General features: G+C 36.4%; 27 non-coding genes across 27 annotated transcripts; all 27 read left to right on the forward strand.

Annotated features, from left to right (window-relative positions):
• The first annotated feature begins 1,299 nt into the window (after positions 1 to 1,299).
• Positions 1,300 to 1,371, forward strand: TRNAD-GUC (transfer RNA aspartic acid (anticodon GUC)). Its single transcript has one exon. It is a non-coding gene; the product is annotated as a tRNA-Asp (tRNA).
• A 643-nt stretch (positions 1,372 to 2,014) lies between these two features.
• TRNAD-GUC (transfer RNA aspartic acid (anticodon GUC)) lies at positions 2,015 to 2,086 on the forward strand. The gene has a single exon. It is a non-coding gene; the product is annotated as a tRNA-Asp (tRNA).
• Positions 2,087 to 2,719: 633 nt separating this feature from the next.
• On the forward strand, positions 2,720 to 2,791 carry TRNAD-GUC (transfer RNA aspartic acid (anticodon GUC)). Its single transcript has one exon. It is a non-coding gene; the product is annotated as a tRNA-Asp (tRNA).
• A 629-nt stretch (positions 2,792 to 3,420) lies between these two features.
• Positions 3,421 to 3,492, forward strand: TRNAD-GUC (transfer RNA aspartic acid (anticodon GUC)). The gene has a single exon. It is a non-coding gene; the product is annotated as a tRNA-Asp (tRNA).
• A 632-nt stretch (positions 3,493 to 4,124) lies between these two features.
• On the forward strand, positions 4,125 to 4,196 carry TRNAD-GUC (transfer RNA aspartic acid (anticodon GUC)). The gene has a single exon. It is a non-coding gene; the product is annotated as a tRNA-Asp (tRNA).
• A 627-nt stretch (positions 4,197 to 4,823) lies between these two features.
• On the forward strand, positions 4,824 to 4,895 carry TRNAD-GUC (transfer RNA aspartic acid (anticodon GUC)). The gene has a single exon. It is a non-coding gene; the product is annotated as a tRNA-Asp (tRNA).
• Positions 4,896 to 5,504: 609 nt separating this feature from the next.
• TRNAD-GUC (transfer RNA aspartic acid (anticodon GUC)) lies at positions 5,505 to 5,576 on the forward strand. Its single transcript has one exon. It is a non-coding gene; the product is annotated as a tRNA-Asp (tRNA).
• Positions 5,577 to 6,213: 637 nt separating this feature from the next.
• TRNAD-GUC (transfer RNA aspartic acid (anticodon GUC)) lies at positions 6,214 to 6,285 on the forward strand. The gene has a single exon. It is a non-coding gene; the product is annotated as a tRNA-Asp (tRNA).
• A 629-nt stretch (positions 6,286 to 6,914) lies between these two features.
• TRNAD-GUC (transfer RNA aspartic acid (anticodon GUC)) lies at positions 6,915 to 6,986 on the forward strand. The gene has a single exon. It is a non-coding gene; the product is annotated as a tRNA-Asp (tRNA).
• A 631-nt stretch (positions 6,987 to 7,617) lies between these two features.
• Positions 7,618 to 7,689, forward strand: TRNAD-GUC (transfer RNA aspartic acid (anticodon GUC)). The gene has a single exon. It is a non-coding gene; the product is annotated as a tRNA-Asp (tRNA).
• A 631-nt stretch (positions 7,690 to 8,320) lies between these two features.
• On the forward strand, positions 8,321 to 8,392 carry TRNAD-GUC (transfer RNA aspartic acid (anticodon GUC)). Its single transcript has one exon. It is a non-coding gene; the product is annotated as a tRNA-Asp (tRNA).
• Positions 8,393 to 9,023: 631 nt separating this feature from the next.
• On the forward strand, positions 9,024 to 9,095 carry TRNAD-GUC (transfer RNA aspartic acid (anticodon GUC)). Its single transcript has one exon. It is a non-coding gene; the product is annotated as a tRNA-Asp (tRNA).
• Positions 9,096 to 9,726: 631 nt separating this feature from the next.
• Positions 9,727 to 9,798, forward strand: TRNAD-GUC (transfer RNA aspartic acid (anticodon GUC)). Its single transcript has one exon. It is a non-coding gene; the product is annotated as a tRNA-Asp (tRNA).
• A 1,328-nt stretch (positions 9,799 to 11,126) lies between these two features.
• Positions 11,127 to 11,198, forward strand: TRNAD-GUC (transfer RNA aspartic acid (anticodon GUC)). The gene has a single exon. It is a non-coding gene; the product is annotated as a tRNA-Asp (tRNA).
• A 611-nt stretch (positions 11,199 to 11,809) lies between these two features.
• On the forward strand, positions 11,810 to 11,881 carry TRNAD-GUC (transfer RNA aspartic acid (anticodon GUC)). Its single transcript has one exon. It is a non-coding gene; the product is annotated as a tRNA-Asp (tRNA).
• A 628-nt stretch (positions 11,882 to 12,509) lies between these two features.
• Positions 12,510 to 12,581, forward strand: TRNAD-GUC (transfer RNA aspartic acid (anticodon GUC)). Its single transcript has one exon. It is a non-coding gene; the product is annotated as a tRNA-Asp (tRNA).
• A 630-nt stretch (positions 12,582 to 13,211) lies between these two features.
• On the forward strand, positions 13,212 to 13,283 carry TRNAD-GUC (transfer RNA aspartic acid (anticodon GUC)). Its single transcript has one exon. It is a non-coding gene; the product is annotated as a tRNA-Asp (tRNA).
• Positions 13,284 to 13,925: 642 nt separating this feature from the next.
• TRNAD-GUC (transfer RNA aspartic acid (anticodon GUC)) lies at positions 13,926 to 13,997 on the forward strand. The gene has a single exon. It is a non-coding gene; the product is annotated as a tRNA-Asp (tRNA).
• Positions 13,998 to 14,630: 633 nt separating this feature from the next.
• On the forward strand, positions 14,631 to 14,702 carry TRNAD-GUC (transfer RNA aspartic acid (anticodon GUC)). The gene has a single exon. It is a non-coding gene; the product is annotated as a tRNA-Asp (tRNA).
• Positions 14,703 to 15,313: 611 nt separating this feature from the next.
• TRNAD-GUC (transfer RNA aspartic acid (anticodon GUC)) lies at positions 15,314 to 15,385 on the forward strand. The gene has a single exon. It is a non-coding gene; the product is annotated as a tRNA-Asp (tRNA).
• A 627-nt stretch (positions 15,386 to 16,012) lies between these two features.
• Positions 16,013 to 16,084, forward strand: TRNAD-GUC (transfer RNA aspartic acid (anticodon GUC)). Its single transcript has one exon. It is a non-coding gene; the product is annotated as a tRNA-Asp (tRNA).
• A 631-nt stretch (positions 16,085 to 16,715) lies between these two features.
• Positions 16,716 to 16,787, forward strand: TRNAD-GUC (transfer RNA aspartic acid (anticodon GUC)). Its single transcript has one exon. It is a non-coding gene; the product is annotated as a tRNA-Asp (tRNA).
• Positions 16,788 to 17,416: 629 nt separating this feature from the next.
• Positions 17,417 to 17,488, forward strand: TRNAD-GUC (transfer RNA aspartic acid (anticodon GUC)). The gene has a single exon. It is a non-coding gene; the product is annotated as a tRNA-Asp (tRNA).
• Positions 17,489 to 18,117: 629 nt separating this feature from the next.
• Positions 18,118 to 18,189, forward strand: TRNAD-GUC (transfer RNA aspartic acid (anticodon GUC)). The gene has a single exon. It is a non-coding gene; the product is annotated as a tRNA-Asp (tRNA).
• A 627-nt stretch (positions 18,190 to 18,816) lies between these two features.
• On the forward strand, positions 18,817 to 18,888 carry TRNAD-GUC (transfer RNA aspartic acid (anticodon GUC)). The gene has a single exon. It is a non-coding gene; the product is annotated as a tRNA-Asp (tRNA).
• A 609-nt stretch (positions 18,889 to 19,497) lies between these two features.
• TRNAD-GUC (transfer RNA aspartic acid (anticodon GUC)) lies at positions 19,498 to 19,569 on the forward strand. Its single transcript has one exon. It is a non-coding gene; the product is annotated as a tRNA-Asp (tRNA).
• Positions 19,570 to 20,206: 637 nt separating this feature from the next.
• Positions 20,207 to 20,278, forward strand: TRNAD-GUC (transfer RNA aspartic acid (anticodon GUC)). The gene has a single exon. It is a non-coding gene; the product is annotated as a tRNA-Asp (tRNA).
• The last annotated feature ends 188 nt before the right edge of the window (positions 20,279 to 20,466 follow it).

Below are 20,466 nucleotides of genomic sequence, written 5' to 3' on the forward strand. Positions count from 1 at the left end.
AAATGATGTACTTTCTAACATTGTAAAATATATCTGTCATTATCCTTGCCTATTCCGATTGAGAAAAAAGGTTGAATTCACTGATGGCCAAAATGCTTACTGATGTGTTAACTGAAATTCAGAATATGCTCTGAATATTTCAGCATGCACAGGCGTACCATCAAAACCAATTTACGTCTACAATCTGTTGGAAAATGAGATGAAGCAGTGGTGAATCCTAGGCCGCTGTTCCACTCAATTGGCACGATTTACAAGTAGAATGACTGCTTTTGGTTAGGAGTGACCCCTGGTGGCTAATAGTTATAAGCTGCAAATGGTAAAGTGAGCTGATTATATATATATATATATATATAAATATATATATTGATGAATAGAAAGATAGCTAGATAGACAGATCGATAGATATTTATTTCAATGAAATAATTTCTTCATAAAACTAATTGTTTTTGGCTAGGAATTTCTGTATTGTAATAATTTAGGAAAAAAGATTACTTGTCCTAACCAAAAGCAGCAATTCTGCCTATTACAATACTGAGAATTGATCGAGGGCATGCCTTAACCCCAGGGAGGTGAGCACTGTTTAACTGAAGCCAATAAGTCCTCGTTAGTATAGTGGTCAGTATCCCCGCCTGTCACGCGGGAGACTGGGGTTCAATTCCCCGACGGGGAGGCGATTCCTTTTATTCACACAATTAAATAAAATGATGTACTTTCTAACATTGTAAAATATATCTGTCATTATCCTTGCCTATTCCGATTGAGAAAAAAGGTTGAATTCACTGATGGCCAAAATGCTTACTGATGTGTTAACTGAAATTCAGAATATGCTCTGAATATTTCAGCATGCACAGGCGTACCATCAAAACCAATTTACGTCTACAATCTGTTGGAAAATGAGATGAAGCAGTGGTGAATCCTAGGCCGCTGTTCCACTCGATTGGCACGATTTACAAGTAGAATGACTGCTTTTGGTTAGTAGTGACCCCTGGTGGCTAATAGTTATAAGCTGCAAATGGTAAAGTGAGCTGATTATATATATATATATATATATATAAATATATATATTGATGAATAGAAAGATAGCTAGATAGACAGATCGATAGATATTTATTTCAATGAAATAATTTCTTCATAAAACTAATTGTTTTTGGCTAGGAATTTCTGTATTGTAATAATTTAGGAAAAAAGATTACTTGTCCTAACCAAAAGCAGCAATTCTGCCTATTACAATACTGAGAATTGATCGAGGGCATGCCTTAACCCCAGGGAGATGAGCACTGTTTAACTGAAGCCAATAAGTCCTCGTTAGTATAGTGGTCAGTATCCCCGCCTGTCACGCGGGAGACCGGGGTTCAATTCCCCGACGGGGAGGAGATTCCTTTTATTCACACAATTAAATAAAATGATGTACTTTCTAACATTGTAAAATATATCTGTCATTATCCTTGCCTATTCCAATTGAGAAAAAAGGTTGAATTCACTGATGGCCAAAATGCTTACTGATGTGTTAACTGAAATTCAGAATATGCTCTGAATATTTCAGCATGCACAGGCGTACCATCAAAACCAATTTACGTCTACAATCTGTTGGAAAATGAGATGAAGCAGTGGTGAATCCTAGGCCGCTGTTCCACTCGATTGGCACGATTTACAAGTAGAATGACTGCTTTTGGTTAGTAGTGATCCCTGGTGGCTAATAGTTATAAGCTGCAAATGGTAAAGTGAGCTGATTATATATATATATATATATATATATATATATATATATAAATATATATATTGATGAATAGAAAGATAGCTAGATAGACAGATCGATAGATATTTATTTCAATGAAATAATTTCTTCATAAAACTAATTGTTTTTGGCTAGGAATTTCTGTATTGTAATAATTTAGGAAAAAAGATTACTTGTCCTAACCAAAAGCAGCAATTCTGCCTATTACAATACTGAGAATTGATCGAGGGCATGCCTTAACCCCAGGGAGGTGAGCACTGTTTAACTGAAGCCAATAAGTCCTCGTTAGTATAGTGGTCAGTATCCCCGCCTGTCACGCGGGAGACCGGGGTTCAATTCCCCGACGGGGAGGAGATTCCTTTTATTCACACAATTAAATAAAATGATGTACTTTCTAACATTGTAAAATATATCTGTCATTATCCTTGCCTATTCCAATTGAGAAAAAAGGTTGAATTCACTGATGGCCAAAATGCTTACTGATGTGTTAACTGAAATTCAGAATATGCTCTGAATATTTCAGCATGCACAGGCGTACCATCAAAACCAATTTACGTCTACAATCTGTTGGAAAATGAGATGAAGCAGTGGTGAATCCTAGGCCGCTGTTCCACTCGATTGGCACGATTTACAAGTAGAATGACTGCTTTTGGTTAGTAGTGATCCCTGGTGGCTAATAGTTATAAGCTGCAAATGGTAAAGTGAGCTGATTATATATATATATATATATATATATATAAATATATATATTGATGAATAGAAAGATAGCTAGATAGACAGATCGATAGATATTTATTTCAATGAAATAATTTCTTCATAAAACTAATTGTTTTTGGCTAGGAATTTCTGTATTGTAATAATTTAGGAAAAAAGATTACTTGTCCTAACCAAAAGCAGCAATTCTGCCTATTACAATACTGAGAATTGATCGAGGGCATGCCTTAACCCCAGGGAGATGAGCACTGTTTAACTGAAGCCAATAAGTCCTCGTTAGTATAGTGGTCAGTATCCCCGCCTGTCACGCGGGAGACCGGGGTTCAATTCCCCGACGGGGAGGAGATTCCTTTTATTCACACAATTAAATAAAATGATGTACTTTCTAACATTGTAAAATATATCTGTCATTATCCTTGCCTATTCCGATTGAGAAAAAAGGTTGAATTCACTGATGGCCAAAATGCTTACTGATGTGTTAACTGAAATTCAGAATATGCTCTGAATATTTCAGCATGCACAGGCGTACCATCAAAACCAATTTACGTCTACAATCTGTTGGAAAATGAGATGAAGCAGTGGTGAATCCTAGGCCGCTGTTCCACTCGATTGGCACGATTTACAAGTAGAATGACTGCTTTTGGTTAGTAGTGACCCCTGGTGGCTAATAGTTATAAGCTGCAAATGGTAAAGTGAGCTGATTATATATATATATATATATATATAAATATATATATTGATGAATAGAAAGATAGCTAGATAGACAGATCGATAGATATTTATTTCAATGAAATAATTTCTTCATAAAACTAATTGTTTTTGGCTAGGAATTTCTGTATTGTAATAATTTAGGAAAAAAGATTACTTGTCCTAACCAAAAGCAGCAATTCTGCCTATTACAATACTGAGAATTGATCGAGGGCATGCCTTAACCCCAGGGAGGTGAGCACTGTTTAACTGAAGCCAATAAGTCCTCGTTAGTATAGTGGTCAGTATCCCCGCCTGTCACGCGGGAGACCGGGGTTCAATTCCCCGACGGGGAGGTGATTCCTTTTATTCACACAATTAAATAAAATGATGTACTTTCTAACATTGTAAAATATATCTGTCATTATCCTTGCCTATTCCGATTGAGAAAAAAGGTTGAATTCACTGATGGCCAAAATGCTTACTGATGTGTTAACTGAAATTCAGAATATGCTCTGAATATTTCAGCATGCACAGGCGTACCATCAAAACCAATTTACGTCTACAATCTGTTGGAAAATGAGATGAAGCAGTGGTGAATCCTAGGCCGCTGTTCCACTCGATTTGCACGATTTACAAGTAGAATGACTGCTGCTTTTGGTTAGTAGTGACCCCTGGTGGCTAATAGTTATAAGCTGCAAATGGTAAAGTGAGCTGAATATATATATATATATATATATATAAATATATATATTGATGAATAGAAAGATAGCTAGATAGACAGATCGATAGATATTTATTTCAATGAAATAATTTCTTCATAAAACTAATTGTTTTTGGCTAGGAATTTCTGTATTGTAATAATTTAGGAAAAAAGATTACTTGTCCTAACCAAAAGCAGCAATTCTGCCTATTACAATACTGAGAATTGATCGAGGGCATGCCTTAACCCCAGGGAGGTGAGCACTGTTTAACTGAAGCCAATAAGTCCTCGTTAGTATAGTGGTCAGTATCCCCGCCTGTCACGCGGGAGACCGGGGTTCAATTCCCCGACGGGGAGGAGATTCCTTTTATTCACACAATTAAATAAAATGATGTACTTTCTAACATTGTAAAATATATCTGTCATTATCCTTGCCTATTCCGATTGAGAAAAAAGGTTGAATTCACTGATGGCCAAAATGCTTACTGATGTGTTAACTGAAATTCAGAATATGCTCTGAATATTTCAGCATGCACAGGCGTACCATCAAAACCAATTTACGTCTACAATCTGTTGGAAAATGAGATGAAGCAGTGGTGAATCCTAGGCCGCTGTTCCACTCAATTGGCACGATTTACAAGTAGAATGACTGCTTTTGGTTAGGAGTGACCCCTGGTGGCTAATAGTTATAAGCTGCAAATGGTAAAGTGAGCTGATTATATATATATATATATATATAAATATATATATTGATGAATAGAAAGATAGCTAGATAGACAGATCGATAGATATTTATTTCAATGAAATAATTTCTTCATAAAACTAATTGTTTTTGGCTAGGAATTTCTGTATTGTAATAATTTAGGAAAAAAGATTACTTGTCCTAACCAAAAGCAGCAATTCTGCCTATTACAATACTGAGAATTGATCGAGGGCATGCCTTAACCCCAGGGAGATGAGCACTGTTTAACTGAAGCCAATAAGTCCTCGTTAGTATAGTGGTCAGTATCCCCGCCTGTCACGCGGGAGACCGGGGTTCAATTCCCCGACGGGGAGGAGATTCCTTTTATTCACACAATTAAATAAAATGATGTACTTTCTAACATTGTAAAATATATCTGTCATTATCCTTGCCTATTCCGATTGAGAAAAAAGGTTGAATTCACTGATGGCCAAAATGCTTACTGATGTGTTAACTGAAATTCAGAATATGCTCTGAATATTTCAGCATGCACAGGCGTACCATCAAAACCAATTTACGTCTACAATCTGTTGGAAAATGAGATGAAGCAGTGGTGAATCCTAGGCCGCTGTTCCACTCGATTGGCACGATTTACAAGTAGAATGACTGCTTTTGGTTAGTAGTGACCCCTGGTGGCTAATAGTTATAAGCTGCAAATGGTAAAGTGAGCTGATTATATATATATATATTGATGAATAGAAAGATAGCTAGATAGACAGATCGATAGATATTTATTTCAATGAAATAATTTCTTCATAAAACTAATTGTTTTTGGCTAGGAATTTCTGTATTGTAATAATTTAGGAAAAAAGATTACTTGTCCTAACCAAAAGCAGCAATTCTGCCTATTACAATACTGAGAATTGATCGAGGGCATGCCTTAACCCCAGGGAGGTGAGCACTGTTTAACTGAAGCCAATAAGTCCTCGTTAGTATAGTGGTCAGTATCCCCGCCTGTCACGCGGGAGACCGGGGTTCAATTCCCCGACGGGGAGGAGATTCCTTTTATTCACACAATTAAATAAAATGATGTACTTTCTAACATTGTAAAATATATCTGTCATTATCCTTGCCTATTCCGATTGAGAAAAAAGGTTGAATTCACTGATGGCCAAAATGCTTACTGATGTGTTAACTGAAATTCAAAATATGCTCTGAATATTTCAGCATGCACAGGCGTACCATCAAAACCAATTTACGTCTACAATCTGTTGGAAAATGAGATGAAGCAGTGGTGAATCCTAGGCCGCTGTTCCACTCGATTGGCACGATTTACAAGTAGAATGACTGCTTTTGGTTAGTAGTGACCCCTGGTGGCTAATAGTTATAAGCTGCAAATGGTAAAGTGAGCTGATTATATATATATATATATATATATATATATATAACTATATATATAGATGAATAGAAAGATAGCTAGATAGACAGATCGATAGATATTTATTTCAATGAAATAATTTCTTCATAAAACTAATTGTTTTTGGCTAGGAATTTCTGTATTGTAATAATTTAGGAAAAAAGATTACTTGTCCTAACCAAAAGCAGCAATTCTGCCTATTACAATACTGAGAATTGATCGAGGGCATGCCTTAACCCCAGGGAGGTGAGCACTGTTTAACTGAAGACAATAAGTCCTCGTTAGTATAGTGGTCAGTATCCCCGCCTGTCACGCGGGAGACCGGGGTTCAATTCCCCGACGGGGAGGTGATTCCTTTTATTCACACAATTAAATAAAATGATGTACTTTCTAACATTGTAAAATATATCTGTCATTATCCTTGCCTATTCCGATTGAGAAAAAAGGTTGAATTCACTGATGGCCAAAATGCTTACTGATGTGTTAACTGAAATTCAGAATATGCTCTGAATATTTCAGCATGCACAGGCGTACCATCAAAACCAATTTACGTCTACAATCTGTTGGAAAATGAGATGAAGCAGTGGTGAATCCTAGGCCGCTGTTCCACTCGATTTGCACGATTTACAAGTAGAATGACTGCTTTTGGTTAGTAGTGACCCCTGGTGGCTAATAGTTATAAGCTGCAAATGGTAAAGTGAGCTGATTATATATATATATATATATATATAAATATATATATTGATGAATAGAAAGATAGCTAGATAGACAGATCGATAGATATTTATTTCAATGAAATAATTTCTTCATAAAACTAATTGTTTTTGGCTAGGAATTTCTGTATTGTAATAATTTAGGAAAAAAGATTACTTGTCCTAACCAAAAGCAGCAATTCTGCCTATTACAATACTGAGAATTGATCGAGGGCATGCCTTAACCCCAGGGAGGTGAGCACTGTTTAACTGAAGCCAATAAGTCCTCGTTAGTATAGTGGTCAGTATCCCCGCCTGTCACGCGGGAGACCGGGGTTCAATTCCCCGACGGGGAGGAGATTCCTTTTATTCACACAATTAAATAAAATGATGTACTTTCTAACATTGTAAAATATATCTGTCATTATCCTTGCCTATTCCGATTGAGAAAAAAGGTTGAATTCACTGATGGCCAAAATGCTTACTGATGTGTTAACTGAAATTCAGAATATGCTCTGAATATTTCAGCATGCACAGGCGTACCATCAAAACCAATTTACGTCTGCAATCTGTTGGAAAATGAGATGAAGCAGTGGTGAATCCTAGGCCGCTGTTCCACTCAATTGGCACGATTTACAAGTAGAATGACTGCTTTTGGTTAGGAGTGACCCCTGGTGGCTAATAGTTATAAGCTGCAAATGGTAAAGTGAGCTGAATATATATATATATATATATATATATAAATATATATATTGATGAATAGAAAGATAGCTAGATAGACAGATCGATAGATATTTATTTCAATGAAATAATTTCTTCATAAAACTAATTGTTTTTGGCTAGGAATTTCTGTATTGTAATAATTTAGGAAAAAAGATTACTTGTCCTAACCAAAAGCAGCAATTCTGCCTATTACAATACTGAGAATTGATCGAGGGCATGCCTTAACCCCAGGGAGGTGAGCACTGTTTAACTGAAGCCAATAAGTCCTCGTTAGTATAGTGGTCAGTATCCCCGCCTGTCACGCGGGAGACCGGGGTTCAATTCCCCGACGGGGAGGAGATTCCTTTTATTCACACAATTAAATAAAATGATGTACTTTCTAACATTGTAAAATATATCTGTCATTATCCTTGCCTATTCCGATTGAGAAAAAAGGTTGAATTCACTGATGGCCAAAATGCTTACTGATGTGTTAACTGAAATTCAGAATATGCTCTGAATATTTCAGCATGCACAGGCGTACCATCAAAACCAATTTACGTCTACAATCTGTTGGAAAATGAGATGAAGCAGTGGTGAATCCTAGGCCGCTGTTCCACTCAATTGGCACGATTTACAAGTAGAATGACTGCTTTTGGTTAGGAGTGACCCCTGGTGGCTAATAGTTATAAGCTGCAAATGGTAAAGTGAGCTGATTATATATATATATATATATATATATAAATATATATATTGATGAATAGAAAGATAGCTAGATAGACAGATCGATAGATATTTATTTCAATTAAATAATTTCTTCATAAAACTAATTGTTTTTGGCTAGGAATTTCTGTATTGTAATAATTTAGGAAAAAAGATTACTTGTCCTAACCAAAAGCAGCAATTCTGCCTATTACAATACTGAGAATTGATCGAGGGCATGCCTTAACCCCAGGGAGATGAGCACTGTTTAACTAAAGCCAATAAGTCCTCGTTAGTATAGTGGTCAGTATCCCCGCCTGTCACGCGGGAGACCGGGGTTCAATTCCCCGACGGGGAGGAGATTCCTTTTATTCACACAATTAAATAAAATGATGTACTTTCTAACATTGTAAAATATATCTGTCATTATCCTTGCCTATTCCGATTGAGAAAAAAGGTTGAATTCACTGATGGCCAAAATGCTTACTGATGTGTTAACTGAAATTCAGAATATGCTCTGAATATTTCAGCATGCACAGGCGTACCATCAAAACCAATTTACGTCTACAATCTGTTGGAAAATGAGATGAAGCAGTGGTGAATCCTAGGCCGCTGTTCCACTCAATTGGCACGATTTACAAGTAGAATGACTGCTTTTGGTTAGGAGTGACCCCTGGTGGCTAATAGTTATAAGCTGCAAATGGTAAAGTGAGCTGATTATATATATATATATATATATATATAAATATATATATTGATGAATAGAAAGATAGCTAGATAGACAGATCGATAGATATTTATTTCAATGAAATAATTTCTTCATAAAACTAATTGTTTTTGGCTAGGAATTTCTGTATTGTAATAATTTAGGAAAAAAGATTACTTGTCCTAACCAAAAGCAGCAATTCTGCCTATTACAATACTGAGAATTGATCGAGGGCATGCCTTAACCCCAGGGAGATGAGCACTGTTTAACTAAAGCCAATAAGTCCTCGTTAGTATAGTGGTCAGTATCCCCGCCTGTCACGCGGGAGACCGGGGTTCAATTCCCCGACGGGGAGGAGATTCCTTTTATTCACACAATTAAATAAAATGATGTACTTTCTAACATTGTAAAATATATCTGTCATTATCCTTGCCTATTCCGATTGAGAAAAAAGGTTGAATTCACTGATGGCCAAAATGCTTACTGATGTGTTAACTGAAATTCAGAATATGCTCTGAATATTTCAGCATGCACAGGCGTACCATCAAAACCAATTTACGTCTACAATCTGTTGGAAAATGAGATGAAGCAGTGGTGAATCCTAGGCCGCTGTTCCACTCAATTGGCACGATTTACAAGTAGAATGACTGCTTTTGGTTAGGAGTGACCCCTGGTGGCTAATAGTTATAAGCTGCAAATGGTAAAGTGAGCTGATTATATATATATATATATATATATATAAATATATATATTGATGAATAGAAAGATAGCTAGATAGACAGATCGATAGATATTTATTTCAATGAAATAATTTCTTCATAAAACTAATTGTTTTTGGCTAGGAATTTCTGTATTGTAATAATTTAGGAAAAAAGATTACTTGTCCTAACCAAAAGCAGCAATTCTGCCTATTACAATACTGAGAATTGATCGAGGGCATGCCTTAACCCCAGGGAGGTGAGCACTGTTTAACTGAAACCAATAAGTCCTCGTTAGTATAGTGGTCAGTATCCCCGCCTGTCACGCGGGAGACCGGGGTTCAATTCCCCGACGGGGAGGCGATTCCTTTTATTCACACAATTAAATAAAATGATGTACTTTCTAACATTGTAAAATATATCTGTCATTATCCTTGCCTATTCCGATTGAGAAAAAAGGTTGAATTCACTGATGGCCAAAATGCTTACTGATGTGCTAACTGAAATTCAGAATATGCTCTGAATATTTCAGCATGCACAGGCGTACCATCAAAACCAATTTACGTCTACAATCTGTTGGAAAATGAGATGAAGCAGTGGTGAATCCTAGGCCGCTGTTCCACTCGATTTGCACGATTTACAAGTAGAATGACTGCTTTTGGTTAGTAGTGACCCCTGGTGGCTAATAGTTATAAGCTGCAAATGGTAAAGTGAGCTGATTATATATATATATATATATATAAATATATATATTGATGAATAGAAAGATAGCTAGATAGACAGATCGATAGATATTTATTTCAATGAAATAATTTCTTCATAAAACTAATTGTTTTTGGCTAGGAATTTCTGTATTGTAATAATTTAGGAAAAAAGATTACTTGTCCTAACCAAAAGCAGCAATTCTGCCTATTACAATACTGAGAATTGATCGAGGGCATGCCTTAACCCCAGGGAGGTGAGCACTGTTTAACTGAAGCCAATAAGTCCTCGTTAGTATAGTGGTCAGTATCCCCGCCTGTCACGCGGGAGACTGGGGTTCAATTCCCCGACGGGGAGGAGATTCCTTTTATTCAAACAATTAAATAAAATGATGTACTTTCTAACATTGTAAAATATATATGTCATTATCCTTGCCTATTCCGATTGAGAAAAAAGGTTGAATTCACTGATGGCCAAAATGCTTACTGATGTGTTAACTGAAATTCAGAATATGCTCTGAATATTTCAGCATGCACAGGCGTACCATCAAAACCAATTTACGTCTACAATCTGTTGGAAAATGAGATGAAGCAGTGGTGAATCCTAGGCCGCTGTTCCACTCAATTGGCACGATTTACAAGTAGAATGACTGCTTTTGGTTAGGAGTGACCCCTGGTGGCTAATAGTTATAAGCTGCAAATGGTAAAGTGAGCTGATTATATATATATATATATATATATAAATATATATATTGATGAATAGAAAGATAGCTAGATAGACAGATCGATAGATATTTATTTCAATGAAATAATTTCTTCATAAAACTAATTGTTTTTGGCTAGGAATTTCTGTATTGTAATAATTTAGGAAAAAAGATTACTTGTCCTAACCAAAAGCAGCAATTCTGCCTATTACAATACTGAGAATTGATCGAGGGCATGCCTTAACCCCAGGGAGATGAGCACTGTTTAACTGAAGCCAATAAGTCCTCGTTAGTATAGTGGTCAGTATCCCCGCCTGTCACGCGGGAGACCGGGGTTCAATTCCCCGACGGGGAGGAGATTCCTTTTATTCACACAATTAAATAAAATGATGTACTTTCTAACATTGTAAAATATATCTGTCATTATCCTTGCCTATTCCGATTGAGAAAAAAGGTTGAATTCACTGATGGCCAAAATGCTTACTGATGTGTTAACTGAAATTCAGAATATGCTCTGAATATTTCAGCATGCACAGGCGTACCATCAAAACCAATTTACGTCTACAATCTGTTGGAAAATGAGATGAAGCAGTGGTGAATCCTAGGCCGCTGTTCCACTCGATTGGCACGATTTACAAGTAGAATGACTGCTTTTGGTTAGTAGTGACCCCTGGTGGCTAATAGTTATAAGCTGCAAATGGTAAAGTGAGCTGATTATATATATATATATATTGATGAATAGAAAGATAGCTAGATAGACAGATCGATAGATATTTATTTCAATGAAATAATTTCTTCATAAAACTAATTGTTTTTGGCTAGGAATTTCTGTATTGTAATAATTTAGGAAAAAAGATTACTTGTCCTAACCAAAAGCAGCAATTCTGCCTATTACAATACTGAGAATTGATCGAGGGCATGCCTTAACCCCAGGGAGGTGAGCACTGTTTAACTAAAGCCAATAAGTCCTCGTTAGTATAGTGGTCAGTATCCCCGCCTGTCACGCGGGAGACCGGGGTTCAATTCCCCGACGGGGAGGCGATTCCTTTTATTCACACAATTAAATAAAATGATGTACTTTCTAACATTGTAAAATATATCTGTCATTATCCTTGCCTATTCCGATTGAGAAAAAAGGTTGAATTCACTGATGGCCAAAATGCTTACTGATGTGTTAACTGAAATTCAGAATATGCTCTGAATATTTCAGCATGCACAGGCGTACCATCAAAACCAATTTACGTCTACAATCTGTTGGAAAATGAGATGAAGCAGTGGTGAATCCTAGGCCGCTGTTCCACTCAATTGGCACGATTTACAAGTAGAATGACTGCTTTTGGGGTTAGGAGTGACCCCTGGTGGCTAATAGTTATAAGCTGCAAATGGTAAAGTGAGCTGATTATATATATATATATATATAAATATATATATTGATGAATAGAAAGATAGCTAGATAGACAGATCGATAGATATTTATTTCAATGAAATAATTTCTTCATAAAACTAATTGTTTTTGGCTAGGAATTTCTGTATTGTAATAATTTAGGAAAAAAGATTACTTGTCCTAACCAAAAGCAGCAATTCTGCCTATTATCAATACTGAGAATTGATCGAGGGCATGCCTTAACCCCAGGGAGGTGAGCACTGTTTAACTGAAGCCAATAAGTCCTCGTTAGTATAGTGGTCAGTATCCCCGCCTGTCACGCGGGAGACCGGGGTTCAATTCCCCGACGGGGAGGCGATTCCTTTTATTCACACAATTAAATAAAATGATGTACTTCTAACATTGTAAAATATATCTGTCATTATCCTTGCCTATTCCGATTGAGAAAAAAGGTTGAATTCACTGATGGCCAAAATGCTTACTGATGTGTTTAACTGAAATTCAGAATATGCTCTGAATATTTCAGCATGCACAGGCGTACCATCAAAACCAATTTACGTCTACAATCTGTTGGAAAATGAGATGAAGCAGTGGTGAATCCTAGGCCGCTGTTCCACTCAATTGGCACGATTTACAAGTAGAATGACTGCTTTTGGTTAGGAGTGACCCCTGGTGGCTAATAGTTATAAGCTGCAAATGGTAAAGTGAGCTGATTATATATATATATATATATATATATAAATATATATATTGATGAATAGAAAGATAGCTAGATAGACAGATCGATAGATATTTATTTCAATGAAATAATTTCTTCATAAAACTAATTGTTTTTGGCTAGGAATTTCTGTATTGTAATAATTTAGGAAAAAAGATTACTTGTCCTAACCAAAAGCAGCAATTCTGCCTATTACAATACTGAGAATTGATCGAGGGCATGCCTTAACCCCAGGGAGATGAGCACTGTTAACTGAAGCCAATAAGTCCTCGTTAGTATAGTGGTCAGTATCCCCGCCTGTCACGCGGGAGACCGGGGTTCAATTCCCCGACGGGGAGGAGATTCCTTTTATTCACACAATTAAATAAAATGATGTACTTTCTAACATTGTAAAATATATCTGTCATTATCCTTGCCTATTCCAATTGAGAAAAAGGTTGAATTCACTGATGGCCAAAATGCTTACTGATGTGTTAACTGAAATTCAGAATATGCTCTGAATATTTCAGCATGCACAGGCGTACCATCAAAACCAATTTACGTCTACAATCTGTTGGAAAATGAGATGAAGCAGTGGTGAATCCTAGGCCGCTGTTCCACTCGATTGGCACGATTTACAAGTAGAATGACTGCTTTTGGTTAGTAGTGATCCCTGGTGGCTAATAGTTATAAGCTGCAAATGGTAAAGTGAGCTGATTATATATATATATATATATATATATATATATATATATAAATATATATATTGATGAATAGAAAGATAGCTAGATAGACAGATCGATAGATATTTATTTCAATGAAATAATTTCTTCATAAAACTAATTGTTTTTGGCTAGGAATTTCTGTATTGTAATAATTTAGGAAAAAAGATTACTTGTCCTAACCAAAAGCAGCAATTCTGCCTATTATCAATACTGAGAATTGATCGAGGCATGCCTTAACCCCAGGGAGGTGAGCACTGTTTAACTGAAGCCAATAAGTCCTCGTTAGTATAGTGGTCAGTATCCCCGCCTGTCACGCGGGAGACCGGGGTTCAATTCCCCGACGGGGAGGAGATTCCTTTTATTCACACAATTAAATAAAATGATGTACTTTCTAACATTGTAAAATATATCTGTCATTATCCTTGCCTATTCCAATTGAGAAAAAAGGTTGAATTCACTGATGGCCAAAATGCTTACTGATGTGTTAACTGAAATTCAGAATATGCTCTGAATATTTCAGCATGCACAGGCGTACCATCAAAACCAATTTACGTCTACAATCTGTTGGAAAATGAGATGAAGCAGTGGTGAATCCTAGGCCGCTGTTCCACTCGATTGGCACGATTTACAAGTAGAATGACTGCTTTTGGTTAGTAGTGATCCCTGGTGGCTAATAGTTATAAGCTGCAAATGGTAAAGTGAGCTGATTATATATATATATATATATATATATATAAATATATATATTGATGAATAGAAAGATAGCTAGATAGACAGATCGATAGATATTTATTTCAATGAAATAATTTCTTCATAAAACTAATTGTTTTTGGCTAGGAATTTCTGTATTGTAATAATTTAGGAAAAAAGATTACTTGTCCTAACCAAAAGCAGCAATTCTGCCTATTACAATACTGAGAATTGATCGAGGGCATGCCTTAACCCCAGGGAGATGAGCACTGTTTAACTGAAGCCAATAAGTCCTCGTTAGTATAGTGGTCAGTATCCCCGCCTGTCACGCGGGAGACCGGGGTTCAATTCCCCGACGGGGAGGAGATTCCTTTTATTCACACAATTAAATAAAATGATGTACTTTCTAACATTGTAAAATATATCTGTCATTATCCTTGCCTATTCCGATTGAGAAAAAAGGTTGAATTCACTGATGGCCAAAATGCTTACTGATGTGTTAACTGAAATTCAGAATATGCTCTGAATATTTCAGCATGCACAGGCGTACCATCAAAACCAATTTACGTCTACAATCTGTTGGAAAATGAGATGAAGCAGTGGTGAATCCTAGGCCGCTGTTCCACTCGATTGGCACGATTTACAAGTAGAATGACTGCTTTTGGTTAGTAGTGACCCCTGGTGGCTAATAGTTATAAGCTGCAAATGGTAAAGTGAGCTGATTATATATATATATATATTGATGAATAGAAAGATAGCTAGATAGACAGATCGATAGATATTTATTTCAATGAAATAATTTCTTCATAAAACTAATTGTTTTTGGCTAGGAATTTCTGTATTGTAATAATTTAGGAAAAAAGATTACTTGTCCTAACCAAAAGCAGCAATTCTGCCTATTACAATACTGAGAATTGATCGAGGGCATGCCTTAACCCCAGGGAGGTGAGCACTGTTTAACTGAAGCCAATAAGTCCTCGTTAGTATAGTGGTCAGTATCCCCGCCTGTCACGCGGGAGACCGGGGTTCAATTCCCCGACGGGGAGGCGATTCCTTTTATTCACACAATTAAATAAAATGATGTACTTTCTAACATTGTAAAATATATCTGTCATTATCCTTGCCTATTCCGATTGAGAAAAAAGGTTGAATTCACTGATGGCCAAAATGCTTACTGATGTGTTAACTGAAATTCAGAATATGCTCTGAATATTTCAGCATGCACAGGCGTACCATCAAAACCAATTTACGTCTACAATCTGTTGGAAAATGAGATGAAGCAGTGGTGAATCCTAGGCCGCTGTTCCACTCGATTTGCACGATTTACAAGTAGAATGACTGCTTTTGGTTAGTAGTGACCCCTGGTGGCTAATAGTTATAAGCTGCAAATGGTAAAGTGAGCTGATTATATATATATATATATATATAAATATATATATTGATGAATAGAAAGATAGCTAGATAGACAGATCGATAGATATTTATTTCAATGAAATAATTTCTTCATAAAACTAATTGTTTTTGGCTAGGAATTTCTGTATTGTAATAATTTAGGAAAAAAGATTACTTGTCCTAACCAAAAGCAGCAATTCTGCCTATTACAATACTGAGAATTGATCGAGGGCATGCCTTAACCCCAGGGAGGTGAGCACTGTTTAACTGAAGCCAATAAGTCCTCGTTAGTATAGTGGTCAGTATCCCCGCCTGTCACGCGGGAGACCGGGGTTCAATTCCCCGACGGGGAGGAGATTCCTTTTATTCACACAATTAAATAAAATGATGTACTTTCTAACATTGTAAAATATATCTGTCATTATCCTTGCCTATTCCGATTGAGAAAAAAGGTTGAATTCACTGATGGCCAAAATGCTTACTGATGTGTTAACTGAAATTCAGAATATGCTCTGAATATTTCAGCATGCACAGGCGTACCATCAAAACCAATTTACGTCTACAATCTGTTGGAAAATGAGATGAAGCAGTGGTGAATCCTAGGCCGCTGTTCCACTCAATTGGCACGATTTACAAGTAGAATGACTGCTTTTGGTTAGGAGTGACCCCTGGTGGCTAATAGTTATAAGCTGCAAATGGTAAAGTGAGCTGATTATATATATATATATATATATATATAAATATATATATTGATGAATAGAAAGATAGCTAGATAGACAGATCGATAGATATTTATTTCAATGAAATAATTTCTTCATAAAACTAATTGTTTTTGGCTAGGAATTTCTGTATTGTAATAATTTAGGAAAAAAGATTACTTGTCCTAACCAAAAGCAGCAATTCTGCCTATTACAATACTGAGAATTGATCGAGGGCATGCCTTAACCCCAGGGAGATGAGCACTGTTTAACTGAAGCCAATAAGTCCTCGTTAGTATAGTGGTCAGTATCCCCGCCTGTCACGCGGGAGACCGGGGTTCAATTCCCCGACGGGGAGGAGATTCCTTTTATTCACACAATTAAATAAAATGATGTACTTTCTAACATTGTAAAATATATCTGTCATTATCCTTGCCTATTCCGATTGAGAAAAAAGGTTGAATTCACTGATGGCCAAAATGCTTACTGATGTGTTAACTGAAATTCAGAATATGCTCTGAATATTTCAGCATGCACAGGCGTACCATCAAAACCAATTTACGTCTACAATCTGTTGGAAAATGAGATGAAGCAGTGGTGAATCCTAGGCCGCTGTTCCACTCGATTGGCACGATTTACAAGTAGAATGACTGCTTTTGGTTAGTAGTGACCCCTGGTGGCTAATAGTTATAAGCTGCAAATGGTAAAGTGAGCTGATTATATATATATATATATATATATAAATATATATATTGATGAATAGAAAGATAGCTAGATAGACAGATCGATAGATATTTATTTCAATGAAATAATTTCTTCATAAAACTAATTGTTTTTGGCTAGGAATTTCTGTATTGTAATAATTTAGGAAAAAAGATTACTTGTCCTAACCAAAAGCAGCAATTCTGCCTATTACAATACTGAGAATTGATCGAGGGCATGCCTTAACCCCAGGGAGGTGAGCACTGTTTAACTGAAGCCAATAAGTCCTCGTTAGTATAGTGGTCAGTATCCCCGCCTGTCACGCGGGAGACCGGGGTTCAATTCCCCGACGGGGAGGTGATTCCTTTTATTCACACAATTAAATAAAATGATGTACTTTCTAACATTGTAAAATATATCTGTCATTATCCTTGCCTATTCCGATTGAGAAAAAAGGTTGAATTCACTGATGGCCAAAATGCTTACTGATGTGTTAACTGAAATTCAGAATATGCTCTGAATATTTCAGCATGCACAGGCGTACCATCAAAACCAATTTACGTCTACAATCTGTTGGAAAATGAGATGAAGCAGTGGTGAATCCTAGGCCGCTGTTCCACTCGATTTGCACGATTTACAAGTAGAATGACTGCTTTTGGTTAGTAGTGACCCCTGGTGGCTAATAGTTATAAGCTGCAAATGGTAAAGTGAGCTGAATATATATATATATATATATATATAAATATATATATTGATGAATAGAAAGATAGCTAGATAGACAGATCGATAGATATTTATTTCAATGAAATAATTTCTTCATAAAACTAATTGTTTTTGGCTAGGAATTTCTGTATTGTAATAATTTAGGAAAAAAGATTACTTGTCCTAACCAAAAGCAGCAATTCTGCCTATTACAATACTGAGAATTGATCGAGGGCATGCCTTAACCCCAGGGAGGTGAGCACTGTTTAACTGAAGCCAATAAGTCCTCGTTAGTATAGTGGTCAGTATCCCCGCCTGTCACGCGGGAGACCGGGGTTCAATTCCCCGACGGGGAGGAGATTCCTTTTATTCACACAATTAAATAAAATGATGTACTTTCTAACATTGTAAAATATATCTGTCATTATCCTTGCCTATTCCGATTGAGAAAAAAGGTTGAATTCACTGATGGCCAAAATGCTTACTGATGTGTTAACTGAAATTCAGAATATGCTCTGAATATTTCAGCATGCACAGGCGTACCATCAAAACCAATTTACGTCTACAATCTGTTGGAAAATGAGATGAAGCAGTGGTGAATCCTAGGCCGCTGTTCCACTCAATTGGCACGATTTACAAGTAGAATGACTGCTTTTGGTTAGGAGTGACCCCTGGTGGCTAATAGTTATAAGCTGCAAATGGTAAAGTGAGCTGATTATATATATATATATATATATAAATATATATATTGATGAATAGAAAGATAGCTAGATAGACAGATCGATAGATATTTATTTCAATGAAATAATTTCTTCATAAAACTAATTGTTTTTGGCTAGGAATTTCTGTATTGTAATAATTTAGGAAAAAAGATTACTTGTCCTAACCAAAAGCAGCAATTCTGCCTATTACAATACTGAGAATTGATCGAGGGCATGCCTTAACCCCAGGGAGATGAGCACTGTTTAACTGAAGCCAATAAGTCCTCGTTAGTATAGTGGTCAGTATCCCCGCCTGTCACGCGGGAGACCGGGGTTCAATTCCCCGACGGGGAGGAGATTCCTTTTATTCACACAATTAAATAAAATGATGTACTTTCTAACATTGTAAAATATATCTGTCATTATCCTTGCCTATTCCGATTGAGAAAAAAGGTTGAATTCACTGATGGCCAAAATGCTTACTGATGTGTTAACTGAAATTCAGAATATGCTCTGAATATTTCAGCATGCACAGGCGTACCATCAAAACCAATTTACGTCTACAATCTGTTGGAAAATGAGATGAAGCAGTGGTGAATCCTAGGCCGCTGTTCCACTCGATTGGCACGATTTACAAGTAGAATGACTGCTTTTGGTTAGTAGTGACCCCTGGTGGCTAATAGTTATAAGCTGCAAATGGTAAAGTGAGCTGATTATATATATATATATTGATGAATAGAAAGATAGCTAGATAGACAGATCGATAGATATTTATTTCAATGAAATAATTTCTTCATAAAACTAATTGTTTTTGGCTAGGAATTTCTGTATTGTAATAATTTAGGAAAAAAGATTACTTGTCCTAACCAAAAGCAGCAATTCTGCCTATTACAATACTGAGAATTGATCGAGGGCATGCCTTAACCCCAGGGAGGTGAGCACTGTTTAACTGAAGCCAATAAGTCCTCGTTAGTATAGTGGTCAGTATCCCCGCCTGTCACGCGGGAGACCGGGGTTCAATTCCCCGACGGGGAGGAGATTCCTTTTATTCACACAATTAAATAAAATGATGTACTTTCTAACATTGTAAAATATATCTGTCATTATCCTTGCCTATTCCGATTGAGAAAAAAGGTTGAATTCACTGATGGCCAAAATGCTTACTGATGTGTTAACTGAAATTCAAAATATGCTCTGAATATTTCAGCATGCACAGGCGTACCATCAAAACCAATTTACGTCTACAATCTGTTGGAAAATGAGATGAAGCAGTGGTGAATCCTAGGCCGCTGTTCCACTCGATTGGCACGATTTACAAGTAGAATGACTGCTTTTGGTTAGTAGTGACCCCTGGTGGCTAATAGTTATAAGCTGCAAATGGTAAAGTGAGCTGATTATATATATATATATATATATATATATATATAACTATATATATAGATGAATAGAAAGATAGCTAGATAGACAGATCGATAGATATTTATTTCAATGAAATAATTTCTTCATAAAACTAATTGTTTTTGGCTAGGAATTTCTGTATTGTAATAATTTAGGAAAAAAGATTACTTGTCCTAACCAAAAGCAGCAATTCTGCCTATTACAATACTGAGAATTGATCGAGGGCATGCCTTAACCCCAGGGAGGTGAGCACTGTTTAACTGAAGACAATAAGTCCTCGTTAGTATAGTGGTCAGTATCCCCGCCTGTCACGCGGGAGACCGGGGTTCAATTCCCCGACGGGGAGGTGATTCCTTTTATTCACACAATTAAATAAAATGATGTACTTTCTAACATTGTAAAATATATCTGTCATTATCCTTGCCTATTCCGATTGAGAAAAAAGGTTGAATTCACTGATGGCCAAAATGCTTACTGATGTGTTAACTGAAATTCAGAATATGCTCTGAATATTTCAGCATGCACAGGCGTACC

The sequence above is a fragment of the Lissotriton vulgaris genome, chromosome 1_1 (assembly GCF_964263255.1).
Source record: "Lissotriton vulgaris chromosome 1_1, aLisVul1.2, whole genome shotgun sequence".
Classification (NCBI taxonomy): domain Eukaryota; kingdom Metazoa; phylum Chordata; class Amphibia; order Caudata; family Salamandridae; genus Lissotriton; species Lissotriton vulgaris.